The sequence below is a fragment of the Zootoca vivipara genome, chromosome 9 (genome assembly GCF_965207765.1).
Source record: "Zootoca vivipara chromosome 9, rZooViv2.hap1.1, whole genome shotgun sequence".
NCBI classification, from domain to species: Eukaryota; Metazoa; Chordata; class Lepidosauria; order Squamata; family Lacertidae; genus Zootoca; species Zootoca vivipara.
This window is the reverse complement of record NC_142592.1, coordinates 56,679,139-56,700,887: the sequence shown is the minus strand read 5'-3', so window position 1 is coordinate 56,700,887 and position 21,749 is coordinate 56,679,139. Positions and strand designations below refer to the sequence as shown.

Genomic DNA, 21,749 nt, shown 5'->3' with positions numbered 1-21,749 from the left:
CTGTGTCAACTCATCTCGTCAAGATTGCCACCCCAAAATAAAACAGCTATCCTGAATTGAAAATATGTCTTTCCTGCCTCCCCACCCAAACAGATATATGGATGGGCATTCCACTTCCTCAGGATAGGTGCCCCACCTGAATCAGCCAGTCTGTTTCACACTTCCTCCCAACCCAGGCACACTTCCTCTATGGAAGATACCTCTTTGGCCCTCGGGTTGTTGCCTTTGGATTTGTACATGCCTGGCTTTTCCCACCCACAGCAGATGGCTACTGATAAAATATCCTCTGAACCCGACACAGATCCCTTCTGCATATATCATCCCAGCAATACAGCAGTAGCTCTCAAACCACATTCCATGGGAGCATTTCTTGAGGACCAAGAGGAATAAATGGATTAAATAGCTCTCGTGGTCTGTGTCCATTCAGGAAGGTGCAAACACCATTAGTCTGGCCTTCTCATGACACCCAATCTACATTTAAAGAAAATGAAGTGGTAAGCCAGGAGTGGAGAACCTCAGGCCTGGGGGCATCTCTTTCTGACTCTTGAACTCTCCCCAAGCCCCATTCCCTTCCCTCCTCATTGGTGCTACTTCATACCCAAAGTGTTTTTTCCCCAAGTTCCTGAACTCTGATAATAACCAAGGATAGAGGAAAATGTGCCAGAGCTCAGCAAGATCTTGCTGCTTGAGCAAAGCTTAGTTGGAAGCCTTTTATACTATTTCCTGTCCAGAAGGCCCAAATGATCTTCACTGGCTCCCAGTACGTTTCTGAGTTTTAAAGTGTTGGTGCTGACCTTTAAAACCCTAAACGACCTCAGCCCTGTAGACCTAAAGGAGCGTTTCCACTCCCATCATCCAGCCCAGACACTGAGGTCCAGCTCTGAGGGCCTTCTGGAATGCCCTCCCATCAGATGTCAAGGAGATAAAGAACCACACAAATTTTAGAAGACATCTGAAGGCAGCCCTGTATTGGGAAGCTTTGAATATTTGATGTCATGGGAAACAGCAAAAACAATGCAGAAAATACTGCAATTTCTTCTTCTTCTTCTTCTTCTTCTTCTTCTTCTTCTTCTTCTTCTTCTTCTTCTTCTTCTTCTTATCACTCGTAGCCGAGTAAGATTGTCTTCCATAAACACGATTTTAACAATGGGTCTGTAAGTGACTGTGGAGGCCAATTCTGGATCCACACATCCTTCCACAGTGGGGACAATGGTTTCCAGGGGGGAGTTGATCACAGTGTGGATTTGCCAAGAGTGCCTTCCTCTTAGCACGTTTCTCCCTTGCGTCCTGAGATCGAGTTTCTTCAAAGCCCATGACACCTTTGGTAAAGGCTGTTCTCCAACTGGAGCGCTCGCAGGCCAGTGTTTCCCAGTTGTCAGTGTTTATAATACATTTTTGAAGATTTACGTAAGTTCTGCAGACAAGATAATAATAATGAACATCACTTGTATTCACTAAAATAAATTCCATTCCTGAGTTCTGGAACTCCAGCCATTTCTGCTCCCAGAATTCTCTGACATCCCTCCTGTCTATTGACAACAGCTCTTTAGGATTTCAGGAAGAAATAATTTCTAGTCCTTCCTTCAACCACCAGGGATTGAAGTGAGAGGCTTTTGCACGCTAATCGTTTTAGTTACCACTGAGCTTCAACCCTTCCCCATATACAGGTAAGTGCTGCCCTGTATTTGAAGCTCTTTAAAAGAACTCTATGGGGTGGTAAATTGAGGGTTCTTCCTATTTGAATCCTTAAAAATTGGTTTTCTGCACAGTCCTATGCATGTTTGCCATGAAATAAGTCCCACTGGCTTCAGTGGTGCCTACTCTCAGGTACGTCAGCACAGAACTGTACCCTATCAGCTAAATCAAAGTAATCAACTAGAGGAGGTGGTAAAAAGCCTTTAATCAATTCTCAGCCTTAAATAAATACGTAGACTCAACAAAACCACCAGCACCCTAACAAACATCGCCCCCCCAACTCTGTAGTCAATTAAATTAATTTCCTTGCAAGCTGGGAAATTAGAATGATAGATTGTAAATGTTGTTTCTGATTAAGGTTGTCGGAAAATGCTGTCTAATTAGCCGATGAGGTCAACATAGACAGACTGAATTAATACAGTCACAGACACAAAATGAAGTGGGCAAAGTCCAGATTTCCCTGGAAGGTCGAAAGGAAGATCCTCATTGACCTCCATCTCCGCCTTCAGTCATTCTTCACCAGGACTTGAGGGGGAAGGCTGCCAGGTTCCAGAAAAGGAGAAAAAGGCACAGGATGAGTGCTCAGCCTCTTTGGGGATTTTTCATATTGAAAGTGCTGCTGGTTCAATTGTGGACAAGCCACAGAAAAGACGAGTACAGATTTAGAACTGGTTCACAATTAGCCAACACATCTTTAACCCTTCTGCCCTTTCCCTGGACTTTGCATTGGAACAAACTTCACCAAGTCAGGATGGAATTCAATCCTATCCAAAAGGGCTGGATGTCGGGGAGGAGGAGGGCTTTAAATCAATCGCATTGCTTTAAAAGCTTTAAGTTCTGAATGTTTTAAGGCTTCATGTTCGCCCGTAAAAGCTATATTCCTACCTCAAAACTAACTTCTCTCTTTTTTAAAGAAAAAGGAGCATGTTTTGCCTTTAATCCTCTCCAAAGACACATTCCATGAATTGCTAGCATCTTTGCCAACCGCTCAGTCTCTCAGCAAGCCTACATACCAGCTTTAAAGTAAGCTTCTCGAAAACCAAAGCAACAGTCCTGTGAGTTACGTTTATATTATTTCCAGATTTGTATAGCTGCAGGCTTCTTTTTAGAGTTGCAAATGATAAGCTGTGTCTTTGTTGCCAGTACTTTCCCCCTCTCCCCCACCCCGCCTTTTCCTTTTCTTTTTGGTAATATTTAAACATTGCTCACCGATGCGCTTACTGAAAAACAGACTGTTCTAGCTGTCGGGCAACTACACATGCAGCTTCCCCAAAGTACGTTCTTCATTTTCACGGGCTAATAAAGATATTTTTCAGTGGCAGTGGCAACTGTTAAATTCTAGATCCAGACAGAGAATTTCTTTTGATTCCTGAGAGTTCCGTATTTCTAATGTTTATTAGTTCAGCCTACAGCCTAAACAGGAGTTGGTACAGAGCTAGAAAATTCATAAATGGTAAGGATTTCTAACAACAGATGAGACCAACCACACACTGAAACTACTTCCTCATCATGAAAAATGCTTCATACAAACAAGGGCTTTTCCCACAGTCTCTCTTTGTCTAGCAACAAGCCTAGGACTACCATAGGAGCCAACTCCTAGTTCCTTTGGCACCCCAATAAAATATCTGAGGGTGCCAGGGCCCCCAAAATTGATGGGCATTGCCATTCAAATGGTGTGTGCCATGTCTTGTGATCGATTATGCAAGGTGGAAATTACCTGTGTCCTCCCCCTCCAATATTTTATTCAAGTTGGCCCCCCTGTCCCCAACCCAAACATGCATCATCATCTCCATGTCTGAGCCCTTAGCAAGGTTCAAGGGCTGTTGAGAAATGAAGTCCTAGAAGTACAGAGGAAGAATCTGGTGGTTTGAATCTTGCTGCAACACTTTATTGCACACAGTGGCACTAGCTTGGTCCTCAGGTCAGGTGTCACATGATTCCTGGAAGTTGGCAGATTCTGGCCTTCAGACAGACAGACACACACAGTGCTTTGGGGTGGGGGCAAGGTAGCCATTTTGTGCTGGCACCCACAGCGCACTAGGAGTAGTGCTATTTAATGGGGTTATATCCCACTTTTTGTGCGAGTCACCTCCGAGCAGCTTACATAAAAACGTAAATAAATCACATCATTACAAATCACAGAAGACAATTTAAAGTAACAGTGAAATATCAGCAACATCAATAATATTGATGTTCCTGATATTTCACCGTTACCTTAACAACTTTGGCTCCCCTAAAAAAAGTTCAACAGTGTTGGCCTGCACCTCCAAAAAAACAGGGCTTTCCTTCCTATGAAAAGCTCAACAACTTTGACCTGAACCCCAAAAAGGGGGTAGATCACTGCCAGTTTTTAACTCTATGAGGTAGATCGCAGTATCTTGGGAGTTGGCCACCCCTGCAAGTTGAATATCAATAACACCACCACAAAAAATCAGTGCTATAAACATCTCAAAACCAGCTCATGACTTTTAGCGTTCACTTTTTAAAAGCAAACTCAAGACTTTTAACAAGAATTGAGTACTGGCAGATCCATTTTTTTTAAGGTTTCATTTTTTACCTCCAAAAGCCTTCAAAGCAGGGCACATGGCCACCCTAATACTGACAGGAATTGCCTCTAAGCAGGACCCTGCTATCACCATAAACTCTGGTGGCAAAGGGAACCAGACCCCCCCCCCCCCGTTTGACCCCTGTAGCGTCTGACACTTCCTTGCTTTTCACCCTCCTATACAGGACTCATGTCAGGTTTGGCACCTCCTTCTAGGAAAGACCCCTTCCTTCACTGTCCCCTTACCTTGGGCAACAGCAGGAAGACCCAGCAGCAACAACAACAACAACAACAACAACAACAACAACAACAACAACAACAATAATAATAATAATAATAATAAGGTGCCCTGAACCCCTGGCCTACCTGGTGGCAGGTCAGTATGTCAAGTCCCCAGTCCAGGGTCAATCCACATGTCCAAAGTCCAAAACAAGCACAGTCCTGCAGAGAACATGGAGCCTCCAATGTTGCTGAGGTCCACCTACATTGAGCAGACACAGCACCTCAGCTGTGCTGCCCTTTGCATGCTGATTGCAGCACCTGGGCTTGATGAAGCATGTGACCCTCACCTGTTCTGAGCCAACTCCAGCTGAGGAATCACACCTCTCTTCCCAGAGCTAGCCAGCCCCACCTGGACAGCTAAGGAGCTGGGCTGTGGGTCCTTGCCTGCCTCTGGCTCCTGAAGCTCCCTGCACCTCAGAGCGCACCATGTTCATGGGGATGGGTCCTGCTGATCTGGTTCCTGTACACTGACCCCCATCCCCTCGTCATTCTGTGTCACCCCAGGAGTACTTCCTACACCAACATCTCCTTCCCCATCTCCGGCTTGCCCCGGTGTGTCCCAATCCTGGCTAACCCCCTTGCCAGGATGCTCTTCCTCCTCTCTGTTGTCCTTTCAGTTCGTGACATGCAGCCTAGCTGGCAAGCCCTGTTACCTGCCATCTTAAATCCCTGCCAGAGGCATGGCGGGGGAAATGAAAATGGCAACTTAGCCCAGTCCTAAGAGGAATGCTAAGGGGTGAGGGTGGCGCTGTGCTCTAAACCACTAAGCCTCTCGGGCTTGCCAGTCAGGAGGTCGGCGGTTCAAATGCCCGCAACAGGGTGAGCTCCCGCTGCTCGGTCCCTGCTCCTGCCAACCTAGCAGTTTGAAAGCACGTCAAAGTGCAAGTCGATAAAAAGGTACCGCTCCAGTGGGAAGGTAAATGGCATTTCCATGTGCTGCTCTGGTTTTGGTGTTCCATTGCAGCAGAAGTGCCTTAGTCATGCTGGCCACGACCTGGAAAAACTGTCTGCAGACAAGCGCCCACTTCCTCCACCTGTAAAGCGAGATGAGCGCCGCAACCCCAGAGTCGTCTGCAACTGGACCTAATGGTCAGGGGTCCCTTTACCTTTACCGTGAAGAGGAATGCTGGGTCAGAACAACCCAGGGCTGGCAATAGGCCCCCTTGATGTCTCAGGTCATTAGCCAACACAGTGCTCACCCCGACTTCGGGTCTGCTCCAACACCTTAAGAACAATACCCAAGAAGGAAATAAGCAGGCATTGCACTGGCTTTACTGGAACAATTACAGTCTTGATGCTCTGGAGACCTGGCTGGCTGGCTGGCTGGCTTGGCTTCAGCTTGTGTACCGACTCAGACAGCACAACATGTACAGAGACAGCCCAGTGAGAATTGATACCAGTGTATGCCTTATAAAAGGCAGTTGCCACATGGCAAGCGCTCATGTGTACCCTGTGTCACAGGATGTGTACACACCATAGCTGCCAAGTTCTCCCCTTTTTTAAGGGAAATTCCCTTATGCTGAATAGGCTTCCTCGCGAGAAAAGGGAAAACTTGGCAGCTATGGTACACACTGTAAATCTAAAAAACATGGCTTTCCTCAAGGAAGCCTGGGAGCTGTAGTTTGCAAAGGCTGCTGGGAACTGAAGCTCTGTGAGGGGTAAATGACAATTCCCAGGATTCTCTGTGGAAAGTCATGGGTTTTTTTAGATTCATCATGGTATGTATGCAGCCACAGTATGCATACACTCTCAACTCAAAGAGGGGTCACACAAGTACCATAATGCATATCCATGTGCTATAGAGTATTTTTATTCGATGGAGGCTGGTCCATTGGACCATCAACCTCAGTTTGCTCTTGGCCACCCCCCACCTGCCTGCCTTCTTACTTGCAACCAGTCCAGGGGGCAGTGGCTATTTGCTTCTTCCTCCTTACTTATATTGTTTGTTGCCCTTGTAGAACTTAGCAGGAAGGGGGATGGGGATAAAACTAGAATTAGTGGGCTATTCCTGTCACTGGCTCTGGTGCCACCTACTGTTTGGCTCCCTGTCTTCCACCCTACCAGTTCCAACAGTTACACCACTTATGCATGTGTAATATATATCTTATCTGTATATCTACATGACAGAGAGGAGAAATAAAAATGCATTTTTATGGCTTTAGCGTCTCTTGCTCTGGCAGCCACGGAGGAGAATTAAAATCCAGCTGGGACCAGCAAAACTGTCTCTAATGGTCTTGGAACCCTTGTTACACTGGACATCTTCTACATGGGAGATGCAGGATCCGAGTGCCCGTCACAAAGTTTGTTCCAAGTCATAAAATGAAGCGGAAAAACCAAGAAGTTGCTTTGTCATCTTGCATCAGCACAATATGTCAGGACCATTGCTCAGAACCATGTTTGTATTTTACTCTGGTTTCCCTTCGAACCGTAGTACTTTTTTCGTTTCAGCTTTCAAATTTTATTGCTATGCTACACAATACATTTGGGCGGCGTTTCACAAAGTCACACAGGTAACGTAAGAGCCCAAGAAGAGACTGCAGGATCAGGCCAATGGCTCATCTAGTCTAGTATCCTGTTCTCACAAACTGGACCTGAGAACAAGAGCCATCTCCCTTCCCAGAGTTTCCAGCAACTGGTATTCAGAACCTTTACTGCCTCTGAGCATAGCCAAGTGGCAACAGCCTTTTATAGCTTCATATAAACAATGAAAGTGTGTCCACTTTCTAGGGACCCTAGATGGGAAGTTCTGAAGAACAGATCTATCCCCCCAAGCTGCCAGCTGTTTCTCTCTGTTCCCCCACTGTCTATTTTTAACTATGCAAGAAAAAGTTGCTATCCAAGGCATGGCTGAAGAGAAGGGGTAACAGTTTGGAGCAGAAGTTGGAAGTGATCACGTACACTGCTGAAAATGAACAACTTGGTTCATGAAGCTCTGAGAAAGGTTTGCAATATTCAAACTCTGTAACGTGTCTATGGTTAAAAAAGAAGAAGGAAGAACCAGTGCCACCTGCTGGGAACCCAGGCACACTTCATATAAACTATGGTTTGATTTACAGTATTCTAATAGCAAACTGTGATGCGGCGGCGGGGGGGCGGGAGCTGATAAGAGCCAATGGAAATGGAGCCAAAATGTGGTAAATGAGAAATAAGAAGACATACCAGCATATTAAGAGGAACCCCATGGTTTGTTAAACTACAATAAATCAAAAACGCACATACGGATAAAACCCTAATGGGCAAAACTCTGATGAAAACTGAGCATGTTCAGTCGCTGTGCAAAATTAAGTGTTAGCTGGAAAGGAAAAAAGAAAGGAAAGAGGTGAGGGGGTGGGTGGCTGGCATGGCCTGCCAGAGACATCTCCTGCAATTCCCTCTTCTATGCCTGAGGTGGGCAGACTTCAGGCTTGAAGGATCTGCTCTGTTTTTTTGCAACAACCCCCAAACCCAACAACCCGTGCCAGGTGCAAAACAGTGGGGCAGACAGACACATAATGAAGGTAGCTCAGGAATTTATTTGCAGAATTGGAATTGTGCTCAGTCCGCCCTGAGGCAACTGTGCCTACTGATATAGCACACAACTTCCAAAGTTTAAAAAGTTGGTCATCTTTAATGTGCTGAAACTTGGATGTGGGTTCAAATGTCCACTCAACCATACAACTCACTGGGCATTCTTAGACAGATTTGTACCTTTCAGCAATGTTGCTTCATAGGACAGTTATAAAATAAAGTGTAATAACCCAGTGCAAGCTACAGCGAGCTACTTACTGAAATGGCAAGATGCAATTAATAGAGAGAAGTTTCAGGTCTTCCAAAGACTTTTGTGCAGATTATTTCATTTGCTATTTATGAGAATATTTTTATCCTGGCCTTCCCACCCTGAAGAACTTTCACATTACATGAAAGCAACGCAGTTCAATTAAAACAATGTTTAAAAAATGAAAATAAAGTCAGGGGGAGGGGGGAACCATCAACATGTTAGGCAGAGCAGCATCAGAAACAAATGGGAAGCCACGAAATTAACTATCAGGGTTTTAAACTGGAACAAGTTCTGCCTAAGCAGGAAGCCTCATAAGGAGGAGTGACTAAAATAAATGGACCATAAGTTGTATCAATCATGCCATTTATATTTTTAAAAAAGAAAAACACAAGTTTAAGCTCACTAAATTATAGCACATTTAAAAATGACTGGGTAAGTGTTGGTTTGGGTTTTGGGAAGGGCTATTGCCCTTCAATGGGACCCAGGTGGCGCTGTGGGTTAAACCACTGAGCCTAGGGCTTGCTGATCAGAAGGTCAGCGGTTCGAATCCCTGTGACGGGGTGAGCTCCCATTGCTCGGTCCCAGCTCCTGCCAACCTAGCAGTTCGAAAGCACGTCAAAATGCAAGTAGATAAATAGGAACTGCTACAGCGGGAAGGTAAACAGCGTTTCCGTGTGTTGCGCTGGTTCGCCAGAAGTGGCTTTGTCATGCTGGCCACGTGACCTGGAAGCTATACGCCGGCTCCCTCGGCCAATAATGCGAGATGAGCGCGCAACCCCAGAGTCGGTCACGACTGGACCTAATGGTCAGGGGTCCCTTTACCTTTATTGCCCTTCAATAGTTTTAACTCAAAAGCACTTCACACTTTTTTCTTCTAACTCTGCATATTATATATAGTTTTCCTCCATGCCTTCCTTGCAAATTATCTCCTTCCAACTACTGCCCATCAGTTTATTGAGTTTCTTCAGTTGGCCCAGCCTTTCCCGAGTGTTTCTAAAAGGGCTTGGTTGTGTTCTGCCTGGACAGGAAATGCCTGGTTATCTTTACTGGGCAAGTAGGTGGACCCCATGCCAAAGGTTTTTCAGACAGTTTTTAACTGCTCAGGAGCAACTTACCACTCCAGACCTATTGTTCCCCCACCCTTCGTCCCCCATTTATTTTAATAAAATTATGACATCCATGACCCCTGTCTGTGCCCCAAAGCAAGGATTAACGCTCCAACCACACAAAAACAGCCATAAATAATGAAGCCATTGTTCGCAGAAGTTCCCACCAGCCCTTTGGATTAAACAGCAGGCTCATGTAACAGGGCGTTTTGACTATGCCTTGCTGTATTTTCTACGGCATTTGCGATCATTAATTCATCCTGCTTCCCCCACCCTCTCCTCAACTATATGATTGGATTGCCAGCATCTTAAATGTGTATGAGGTCTGTTACCATATTCTCGCTGAGGTAATAAACCTGTGTCTGGGGGGGGGGGGCAGTGCCATTTTAGACTTCAGAAGAGAGGCCACACAACCGAACAGCCCTGCATGCAAAACAAACAAAACTCAAAAGCTTTCCCTGCACTCAACAAACTAGCAAATTATGGGAGTCTAGTATGGTGTGGGAGTCTAGGCTGAAACACTTCTCCCTAAAATGCTAGTTTTCTGTGTTCAGCATTTGCGGTGTTGATTTGTGCATTCGGGGGAGCATTAAGGATGGAGTGCTCAGCTCACTTACCTGAGAGTAAGCCCCAATGAAGTCCCTGGGGCTTATTAATGAGTAGGCATGTACAGAAATGAGTGGTCTGCACTCTGAAATAGTACAGCTCCCCTCCCTCACAGGTTTAACGCCACAGTATTCTAGATCTTGGCTGGTTCCTCTTACCCATTTTAGATCTCAGGGGGAATCATAGAATCATAGAGTTGGAAGAGACCACAAGGGCCATCCAGTCCAACCCCCTGCCAAGCAGGAAACACCATCAAAGCATTCTTGACATATGCCTGTCAAGCCTCTGCTTAAAGACCTCCAAAGAAGGAGACTCCACCACACTCCTTGGTAGCAAATTCCACTGCCGAACAGCTCTTACTGTCAGGAAGTTCTTCCTAATGTTTAGGTGGAATCTTCTTTCTTGTAGTTTGAATCCATTGCTCCGTGTCCGCTTCTCTGGAGCAGCAGAAAACAATCTTTCTCCCTCCTCTATATGACATCCTTTCATATATTTGAACATGGCTATCATATCACCCCTTAACCTTCTCTTCTCCAGGCTAAACATACCCAGCTCCCTAAGCCATTCCTCATAAGGCGCCGTTTCCAAGCCTTTGACCATTTTGGTTGCCCTCTTTTGGACACGTTCCAGCTTGTCTGTATCCTTCTTGATCTGTGGTGCCCAGAACTGGACACAGTACTCCAGGGGAGGTCTGACCAGAGCAGAATACAGTGGTACCATTACTTCCCTTGATCTAGATGCTATACTCCTATTGATGCAGCCCAGAATTGCATTGGCTTTTTTAGCTGCTGCAACACACTGTTGACTCTTGTCAAGTTTGTGGTCTACCAAGACTCCTAGATCCTTTTCACATGTACTGCTCTCAAGCCAGGTGTCTCCCATCCTGTATTTGTGCCTTTCAATTTTTTTGCCCAAGTGTAGTACTTTACATTTCTCCTTGTTAAAATTCATCTTGTTTGCTTTGGCCCAGTTGTCTAATCTGTTGGCCCAGTTGTCTAATCTCAAAGAGCCGTCCTATCTCATCTGCTGCTTCCAACTGGAGATGCCAAGAATTTGACACAGAACCTTCTGCATGCAAAGCACCTGCTCTACCACTGAGCTAAGGACCCTCTCCTAGAAGACAAAGAAGACTTATCTTTCCTAATAAAAACCAGCAAGGGTGTTTTGGTGGGAAATGTTGGGCCTTCTCTGCTGGTTGGGGAGTTTAGGCCTCCACCCCATTTGAGTCTGACAGCCCTGCTATAAAATAAAGCATTAACATTGGCCTTAGTCATGCAAACATTTGCTAGGTTGAAATAACATTTCTCCAAATGTCCAAATAATGCATTGGAAAATTAGCCCGTCTGGCCTCGAAAGCTTTCAAATGAAATTTGGAATCACGCCTCCCTCCCACCCTCAAAGAACAAAATATGGCACCGACTTTCCTCCGATGCAGTAGAGGGACACTGTGGCTATCGCATTTCACAGCCATCACACATCTGGCTTAAATATGCTCACCACCTTGACACTCTGCCATAAACCACATGCATAGCCAGACGGCATTAACAGCTCTGCTGGGCTGCACCAAGATTATTCATGTATGGCTACAGCTGTTGGTCAGGAGGCAGCAGGAAGCAAAGCCTAGAACATCTTCAGATGAAAGAAAGCCCTTCCCATGCACAGGGATATTTTAATGCAAGCTGTCGAAAGCTGTAGGCCCAGTTCGGACATCACAATGTAGAGCAGGCATCCCCAAACTTCGGCCCTCCAGATGTTTTGGACTACAATTCCCATCTTCCCTGACCACTGGTCCTGTTAGCTAGGGATCATGGAAGTTGTAGGACAAAACATCTGGAGGGCCGCAGTTTGGGGATGCCTGATGTAGAGGTTGTGGTCTGCCCAGCATGAAAAAGCTTGGAGCTCTCTCCTCATACACTCCCAATTCTTTCCCTAGTTCTCGGTAACTACAGCTTGCCTCCAGACCGGAACTGCAAGCCATCATTTTAAATGGGATTCCAGTGCTGGTTTGGAGACTAATTGTGGTTTGTAGTATCTGATCCGGCAAGCTATAACTACACCGCCAAGGAGCAATAGAGCCAGTCTCTGAAAACCAGTTCCTGGTTCTGGCCAGACCCTCCAAGTGTCCCTGTTTTCCTGGGACAGTTCCTGATGTACAGAAACCATCCCAGTTTCTGATTTGATCCTGGAATGTCCCGCTTTTCCTTAGGACATCCCGATTTTTTTTGGAGAAAGGTTGGGTGGTATGGATTGAATCCCACTGCGCTCATGTCGTGCTTGCGAGCTTCTCATAGGCCAGGGATGGCTAGCCTGCAGCCCTCCAGACATTGGTGGGCTGCTATTCAGAAGGGTTGATGGTCAGGGATGCCAGGAGGTACAGCCCAATAGCATCTAGAGGACCACAGCCTAATCACCCCTGCCATAGGCATCTGGTTGGCCACTGTGATAATACAATGCTCGGTCTGATCCAACACCACTCTTCTGGTGTTCTTATATGACACAGTGACTGGGGCGTTGGTCTAGGACTTTATGGTAGTTAATAGTGGCACCATTGAATCCATATACAGCAAAGTCTCTTTAGGTCAGACAGGCTACACTGCCTGGGGTGACGGCTACTCTCCCCTCTGCACATACTCCAGATTTGAGTTTTGCAGCTCTTTCTATATGAGGTATGGCCATGGAGCAGCACTAAATGCTAGCACATCCTCCGAAGTGAGAAGAACTTGCATTCCACCTACCAGCAAAGGAGGGAGAGGTGACATAGAGAAGCCATTTCCGTCAGCCTGGTTGGAACCAACAGCCATTGGGATCCTGCTCTCTGGGGGTGGTGTTAGCAAGGAGGGGGGCAAACTCCAGGTTTTTTTGGCAGAGGGGTCTCTTGCCCCTTACTTCCTTGTTGCTGCTGTTGTTTTAATCTTCTTTGCTTATAGGGCAGCTGGGTTCAGTGCGGGAAAGGTGGCCATCTACCCATCACCTGGATTTCCTAGAGGGAAATATACATGCAAATTAGGATGTGCAGATGCCGCGCAAATCTGTGCCCAGCAGCATCCCAGTTCCCCTTCCAAAATGGCGCCCATTAGCAGCCATTCCACCTGGCTGCATCAGAGAAAGAGGTGATACGCTGAGCTCTCTTCTTTGGCGGCTACTGGAAACTACAGGAGTGGAGAGGGCACTCTTGTGCTCAGGTTTCCCCACAAGCATCTGGTAGGCCTCTGTGAGAACAGGATGCTGGATTAGATGGGCCATTGGCCTGATCCAGCAGGCTCTTCTTATGTTAACTGCCACATGGCTCCTGCCCTCCCAGTTCTGCCTCCTGCAGTGGCCATGGACCAAACTGGCTTGTTTTCACCATCCCTCCTGTCCCTTCTCTTAGGGTTTGTTAAAAAAACTGCACACGCTTCTTTTAAATTCTGAGTCACCGCATGTGCGTTGGCGGGAAGGCAGTACAGAAATGCATTTGAATGGGCGAAAATTCTTGAAGTCCTCAAGGATTCGGCTTCTGCCTGACTACCAGATTTCATTTTGAACTCCCTGTTTAATTAAGACGAGCAGCCTGAGCAGAAGTTTCTTTTCTCCTGAATGGATTCTGTCCCAGCTGTCTGTCTGCCTAGAGCCAAAAGACTCATAGATCTAGTCCTTGATGAAGGCCTCTGTGAAGATTAATTGCATTTAAAGAGCTGTGATCTAGTGCCCTTGTGTTCCTTATTTTCTAAAGAAAGAATGTATTTTTGGCTTCTGAACAGTAACAGAAAAAGATGGGTGTTAACATATATGCTTCAAACATTCAAATCCAGTCTAGGGTTTCTTTCTTTCTTTCTTTCTTTCTTTCTTTCTTTCTTTCTTTCTTTCTTTCTTTCTTTCTTTCTTTCTTTCTTTCTTTCTTTCTTTCTTTCTTTCTTTCTTTCTTTCTTTCTTCTTCTTCTTCTTCTTCTTCTTCTTCTTCTTCTTCTTCTTCTTCTTCTTCTTCTTCTTCTTCTTCTTCTTCTTCTTCTTCTAGATTTCCTTAGGAATGTTCATTAGAGAGAAAGACTCCTGCAGGAATTAAGGGAGAGAAAGAGCAATCGCAGAAAAGAAACACTGGTGAAAGGAGAATCAGACCCACACATCTCCATCTCCACAAGCTTGCAAAAATAATAATCAAATGGGACTTTTAAAAACACAGCCTGCAAACCGGTTAAGACAGAACACTTGAACTGAGGTCAACACAGCAGGCAAATTTTGTCAGCAAGAGACAAAATTTGCCTGCATCAGAACAGAAGCACCAATGTTATGGAGAGAAAGAGAGAACTCATCATGAATGAGTTCATGATGGCCCATTTTCATGGTGTAAGGGTGTTGTTGCAGCTACTCTTGAGTAAAGATGCCCAAGTCCGCTCTGTCTTTAAGAGTTTTATTGTGCATGGTATTTACAGTGCAGATATAGCAGAAAACATGACCTTTCAGTCACTCGCAGAATCCGGGAGGGGACGTTTCCGGCTGCGGGACCAGCAGAAGAGCTTGGGCACCCTGAAACGCCTTCTCCCGCCCTTACGTTTGGTGGCACGCCTTAATTCGGGTGCCGGAAGGGGCTGCCTGTTCCCCTCCACATTTTGATCCAGGCAGCGCAAGGGCTCTCCAACATCGCTGAGCCCTGACACCTCCATCCCGCTAACTTCCTGATTCCCCTCACCTGACCCACTGCTGCTGCTCTCACTGGGCGAAGTACTGGTCAGCAAGGGGGGGGGGTTCCCTGTAGAAAGGCCCTCTGACACATGGGGTGTCAAAAAATGTGCAGCCTAAGAACATAAGGCCCATTGTACGCCAGCAGCCTTTTTTCAACAAGATCCTTGTGAGAAGCCGACAAGCTAGACCTGAATATGCGCCCCACCTCCTGTAGTTCCCAGAAACTGGGAAAGAGAACACCCTGCATCTAGAAATGAAGCTAGCATGGAGAAAAGTCCTGTCCAATCCACCCTTTGCCAGCTGTGCAGTGAGTTTTTTCGCTGCAATGAATTTTTCAGTGTCGGAGAGCCTTCAAAAATGTGACTGCTGCACACCAGTACGTTTCTGAGCACAATTCAAAGTGTTGGCGCTGACCTTTAAAGCCCTAAATGGCCTCGGTCCAGTATACCTGAAGGAGCGTCTCCACCCCCATCGTTCTGCCCGGACACTGAGGTCCAGCACCAAGGGCCTTCTGGTGGTTCCCTCGTTGCGAGAAGCCAAGTTGCAGGGAACTAGGCAGAGGGCCTTCTCGGTGGTGGCGCCTGCCCTGTGGAACGCCCTCCCAACAGATGTCAAAGAGGAAAACAACTACCAGACTTTTAGAAGACATCTGATGGCAGCCCTGTTCAGGGAGGCTTTTAATGTTTAATAGATTACTGTGTTTTATTTTTCTGTTGGAAGCCGCCCAGAGTGGCTGGGGAAACCCAGCTAGATGGGCAGGGTATAAATAATAATAATAAATTATTATTATTATTGTTATTGTTATTGTTATTGTTATTATTATCACCTGAAGTGATACAGTCCATTCTACCACCTTGGCACTAGGGCTGGGGAAGAATCTGAAGCAGACTTGACCGATATCAGTGATAGCACCAAGAGTCGGCATGGTTAGGAATCTGCTGAGAACTCACTCCCCAGGAGAAGGCCCACTGACAAGGGCAATGCGGCATCATGGCTCTCTGGGACCACTCCTCTAAATCCAGGAGACCCGCTGCGTTACGAAGAAGCCCTTGCTCCTTGCATTCAGTAGCTGCACTTCAGAGAGTCGTGGCATTTGAAATAGGGTTTCCTAAGCACATACTGCATGGATATGCATGTGTGCCATATGGGAGCAGGCACGCCCTGGAGTCTGTTTATTATGCCTAATTATCATTAAAGCCTCTGTCTCAGCGATTTCAGTTTTCACTGTGATGATGGCCCACCAAAATAGCAATACTAAGCATATTTCCACAAAACAACTTATTAGTTCCTTACCCAAAAAAAAAAAAAAATGAAGCAGACTTGCTGTTGCTTTTGGCTTCCTTCAAGAGTCCTCCTGGCCTCCCCCCTCCACCGAACACATTTGAAAAAAATATATAAATGAAGGCAGCCCTAATTGAGGTTTGTTCAGGCTAGCAGTTTGGGAAATATGGACAAGTGCCCTCTTTCGTACTTAGAGATTTCCAAAATATGAACTGCAGACAAATATTGTAAGAGGGGATAGGGAGGCTCCCAAGTCTGAACCCCTGAACCCCTTAGGCTGGAAGCTTCCATAGGCAATCTGTTAGGAACTTTGTCTTAAGTGCTTTGTGGATATCAGTCCATTAAGCATTCAGAGAAATTCCAGTTCCCATTTGTAGATGCAAATCTACATCTGCATCAATGCCAAGACCAAGTAAAGATGAACAGATAATTTACTAAAGGAGGCAGGGTGGCGATTATCTTTAAAAAGGAAACAGAGAGGGTTAGCATGTCAAGATGGAATGAAATAAGAGTAAGCTTCCAATTAAGTAGGCTTATTTTTAAAAGGGGGGCCATACACTAACCATCACCCCCATCTTCTTTTCTATTTAAATAAGATTTTATTAAAGCTTTTTCATAATACAATAAGATAAAAGAAACTATTCTAAATAAAAACAATAACAGAGAAAAAAGAGGAAAGATTCTATGATTCATAATTATTCATCCCTCCATCCTTGGCTTCATTCCACTCCTCCAAGTTTCTGTGCCCTCTTTAATTCCACTTTCCATTTCGTCCTTTTATTATTTATAAAATCACAATTGCTGAATGCTGCCAGCAGTGAATGGAATGTCCAAAAATGTATTTGCGATACTGAATGTTCTTGGTCTTATTAAAAATTGAGTCTCCACCATAAGATCTTCACAATATTATCTCGTATCAGAACACATTCATTTCCCAAAGAGGCAATATGAAGTAGCACAATTACTTTCAATTTCAAGGAAACAATTTCGCCAGGAAAACAGAGAATTAAAAACAAAGGAAATAAGAATTCTTAGTACTCAGAACTCCCTTGATCATTTAAACATTTCTTTGTTCAAACAATTAGAGCAGGCCATAGGCAAAATCCAGCCCTCCAGATGTTTGGGACTACAATTCCCATCATCCCTAGCTAACAGGAAGAGTGGTCAGGGATGATGGGAATTGTAGTCCCAAACATCTGGAGGGCCGAAGTTTGCCTATGCCTGAATTAGAGCATGCTTTTCATTCTGCCAGAAGACATCCAGCCTGCCATGTTCCTCCCCGCGGAAGTCTCCAACATTCCCATTATCCAAGTTAGGCTACATGCACAATTGCACATTAGTGGCTTAAAAACAGCAAGGTCATTTCCCACCACTGCACTTCAGGTAGCATACACACCAGAGTGGGGGCAGGAATGTCTTTACCTGTTTGGTTTCCCTGCCCCTGCAATCCCTTCAAACTCCTGTTCATAAAGTCTTGTTGCTTATTCTTTTTTTTACAATTATTCAGCTCAAGCTGGAGGTATTCGGCAAATCACATCTCACTCTCTGTGGAATAAAATAGGTTATTTTTGCTATTATAATTGGCTGCCCCTGCAAAGATAGCCAGGTGGTCCTTTTGAGGTTTGTAAAAATCAGATGTGCGGAATGAGTTTGATTTCAAAATGGGGGAAAGGAATGTGTTTATCTTGGGGTGGGGAAGCTTATCACTTTTACTTAGTTGCCTCGAGTGCAGTTTAGCAGAAAGGTGAGATATCCTTATAGGTTTAAAATAAATATTTGCAGTGACTGTAAAATCCATGGGACAGGGGTTCCCCACCCCCAGCCCTCTTTGATTTACTAAAAAGTGCTCTGGGGTTAAGAGGGGTAAGCAGGAAGAGGAAGGAGGATAGACATTTTTGGTGGTTAGCTGAGGCTGGATGATGCAGCTGAAATCTAGACACTAGTCAAAAGGATTCTTCATGGATATCAGTCATAGATCTAACCATTCTGTTTTAATTTCCTGGGGCAGGGGGAGAGATTTCTTGCACATTTGAATGTGCAATTGCCCTGGATGTTTCCATGGCGCAGGCCGCAGTTTTGAATGAATACCATATTATTACTAAGATTTCTAAGAAAACATACCTGCTGCTTGCCTGAAGCATGCACATCTATAATTAAAACACATGTAACTGGAAATTTAAAAGACTCAAAGAGCTGGGAGACCTCTCCAGTCTTATTCCATTAGGAGCCTAGGAAGCTGACCCATGCAGCTCAATCTCATTCACATTGACTTACAGAGGCTCTCCAAGGTTTCGGCTGGGAACATTTGCCTTACCAAGAGATGCTGCCAAGGACGGAACCTGCAGCATTCAGCATGCAAGGTAGATGTTCTCCCAGTGAGCTACACTGCAGTGGTCCTCAACCTTGGGCCTCCAGATGTTTTGAGACTACAATTCCCATCATCCCTGACCACTGGTCCTGCTGGCTAGGGATCATGGGAGTTGTAGGCCAAAAACATCTGGAGGCCCAAGGTTGAGGACCACTGAGCTACAGTATCAGGGCTGGAGCTAGGTGCAGGTCATCAACAAAGCAATGACTCACCCAAGGCCAATGAAGCGAACTCTTCAAGGAAAACAAACACAGCTCCTGCCTAGGGGTCTCAGCAACGTTTTCCAGGAGTTCTTGCCCCAATGAAGCAGTTGCAAGGACTGAAGGTCCCTGCCTTCCCAGTGCCCACTAGGACTCCTCCTCTCCTGGGTCTTTCTCAGGCTGTGTCTGTCTACAACCACTCTGTGCTGTGCCCGTTTCATTTCTCTGAGAGCAAGTCTAGGGGACCAGGGAAGAGAGGAGCTGGTTGCAGCAGGAGGGGAGACTCCCTGGATTCTTCAACGGCCCGTCTCCATTCTGCCTTTTGCCTCCCCCCCTCCAGCCCCTGCTTCAGCCTCAGAGTCTGAATGCTCTCTGCCACAGCTTCTTCTGGTTCACTAAATCCTGTCACCTCTTCTGCTGCTGACCCCTCCTCCTTCCCCCTCTGACCACTAGTTGTTGTCTCACCCTCAATTCCATGGCTCAGAGCCTTCTTCCCCTGGGGGTTCCCCTAGGGGGATTCCCCGGCTGCTGTCTCCCACCACTCTTTTGCATCCAGCTAGCCCATGACATGAAGCCTCTCCCCCCCCCCCTAAAGGAAGCAATAAGAATAATTCCCATTTCACTCTGTGTGACTTATTTGCAAGTGAACATGAGCAAAATGCCCTCTAACCCCCAACTCCTCTGCCACTGGGTCCTGCAACTCTTTCCTGGCTGAGCCAAGTGCTAGGAGGCCTGGAAATTATCCACAATTACAGTGGTACCTCTACTTACGAATTTAATGCGTTCCAAACACACATTTGTAAGTCGAAAAAAATTGTAAGTCGAATCCCATAGGAATGCATTGGGAGAAAAAATTCGTAAGTTGAAGTAACCCTATCTAAAAATTCGTAAATAGAAAAAATCCTATCTAAACTGCATCCAAGATGGCGGACAGAGCTCCATTTGTAAGTAGAAAAATTCATAAGTAGAGTTATTTGTAAGTAGAGGTACCACTGTATTCAAACTAATACTACTTCAGGAGCAGTGTGGGAACTTAAATGGTGGCTCCCTGGTTCTGATTGGAGCACCAGTTCAAAATGGTGGACCATGCTGGGTGCTGGTGCCAGATCTGTTATGTTATTAGAGACAAATTTGTGGAGGAAAAGTCTGTTAACAGCTACAAGCCACAATTCCTATGTTCTTCCTCCTGCACTGTGCCCCTGAACAGTGGGAATAGTTGGGAATCTGAAACAAGTGCTGTTACAGCCAGGTTCTGCTTGCAGGGTCAAGTCTGGTGGTTGTTGTTGTTTAGTCGTTTAGTCGTGTCCGACTCCTCGTGACCCCATGGACCAGAGCACGCCAGGCACTCCTGTCTTCCACTGCCTCCTGCAGTTTGGTTCAAACTCATGTTGGTAGCTTCGAGAACACTGTCCAACCATCTCGTCCTCTGTCGTCCCCTTCTCCTTGTGTCCTCCATCTTTCCCAACATCAGGGTCTTTTCCAGGGAGTCTTCTCTTCTCATGAGGTGGCCAAAGTATTGGAGCCTCAGCTTCAGGATCTATCCTTCCAGTGAGCACCCGGGGCTGATTTCCTTCAAAATGGATAGGTAGGTGATGCCAATAAATACGAGGCTGTCTGGTCATAGATAAACCTGTAGGCCTGCTGCGAGTGAGCAATATTTTCAGGATCAGGGACAGAGAGACCAGGCTTAGCAGGATCTGATCTGGGGTGGTGTTGGATGTGGAGGAGAAACAAGAGGAAGGGCTCATGCTCTTTAGGCTCCGGCTATTCTATGCTGGTTTCCCCTTGCTTTCTGGGGTCCTGTGAGGCCCATTCAGCACCCCTTTTCTAGACCTAGGCTTCCCAGCTGTCTCTGCTGATGCTGACTCAGCACCAGGCCCCATTCCTTCGCTCTGCTCTTCCCACCAACATGCAAGATGCTTCTCCTGCCAGTTTCCCACTGGCTGTCAGATGAAAGGAATCGGCTGAGTCACTCGGGGAGAAACAGCTGCTGCCGGAGAGGACAGAAGGAAAGGATGTGACAAAGTTCAAGCAAAAAGCAGCAGCCGGGAAACCTTCCTTGCTGGAGTTGTTGGGCAAGGCAAGTGCCTGCACACAATCATGCATGGACCCCCTCACTATCAAGGCTTAGAGCAGGTCCTGGGGGGACCCTGTGGCCCTCCAGAAGTGGTTGGACTCCAACTTCTGTCATCCCCATCCACTATGGCAAGTAGTCGGGGAATGATGGGAGATGGAGTCCATCAACATCTGGCTTCAAAAGATATATACTTAATGGGTGTTAGTCATTTAATTCAGATGCCTGTTGACATCAGCCCTCAGACGAGATAGGTTTGCTGTTCTTTTGGCCATTAAGACCTATTGGGCTGTGGAAAAGGCAAAGGTCTAATGCAGAGGAGGGGAACCTGTGAGGTATTCCTTAGACCAGGCATCCCCAAACTCGGCCCTCCAGATGTTTTGGGGCTACAACTCCCATCATCCCTAGCTAACAGGACCAGTGGTCAGGGATGATGGGAGTTGTAGTCCCAAAACATCTGGAGGGCCGATTTTGGGGGTGCCTGCCTTAGACTGTAACTCCCAGCACCCCTGGCCCTTAGGTTTTCTTCAAAGGCTGAGAGCCAATGCACTCTTACCTGAGAGTAAGCTGCATTTAATGGAATTGGACTTACTTCCCGAGTACAAAAGCATAGGGTTATCTCCTGTATGTACCTTATATTTCTTTTACAGTGCTTCTATTCTGTGTTTGTGTTTATTTTTTTTAAAAAAAAATTAAGTGGATTTTGGAGGAGGCAGAAAAGAATGAAATAAGCCAAATTATCAGCAGGCATCACAAGTACTTCTTTGTTTGATCATTGGATTGGCCCAGCCAATCTCAAGAGCTCTGGTCCACATTAAAATCAATGCAGCAACTACTCAGATATCTTTCCTGCTTAACAGCTGAAAACCAGCACTATTTTTTAATATTAAAAAAAGCCTTGTAGGGCTTTTGAAAGATATCGTGTTGGAGCAGTCTTTCAGGAAGGTAACCAAGTCTCATTGTGATTGATGGATCCTCAAGAATGGTGGAATAAATTAAGTGGATGGGTTGCAATAACATTAGGCCCTGCTCATACCTGGTTGTTACACCCTAGTTGTACATTTCCATGAAGCAGCGGCACACCAGTAGGATATCCCTTGGATGTTTTCCTTTTTCCTTGACCGTATCTCTGCCAGACAAATGGAAATTTACAAAGAAGCCAACTGTACAAACAGT

General features: G+C 45.8%; 1 long non-coding RNA gene across 1 annotated transcript; it reads right to left on the bottom strand.

Annotated features, from left to right (window-relative positions):
- Positions 1–943: 943 nt before the first annotated feature.
- LOC148684651 (uncharacterized) lies at positions 944–21,749 on the bottom strand. Its single transcript, XR_015951766.1, has 4 exons — positions 21,610–21,749; positions 17,354–17,476; positions 12,727–12,971; positions 944–2,234 (listed from the first exon to the last, which is right to left on the bottom strand). It is a non-coding gene; the product is annotated as an uncharacterized LOC148684651 (long non-coding RNA).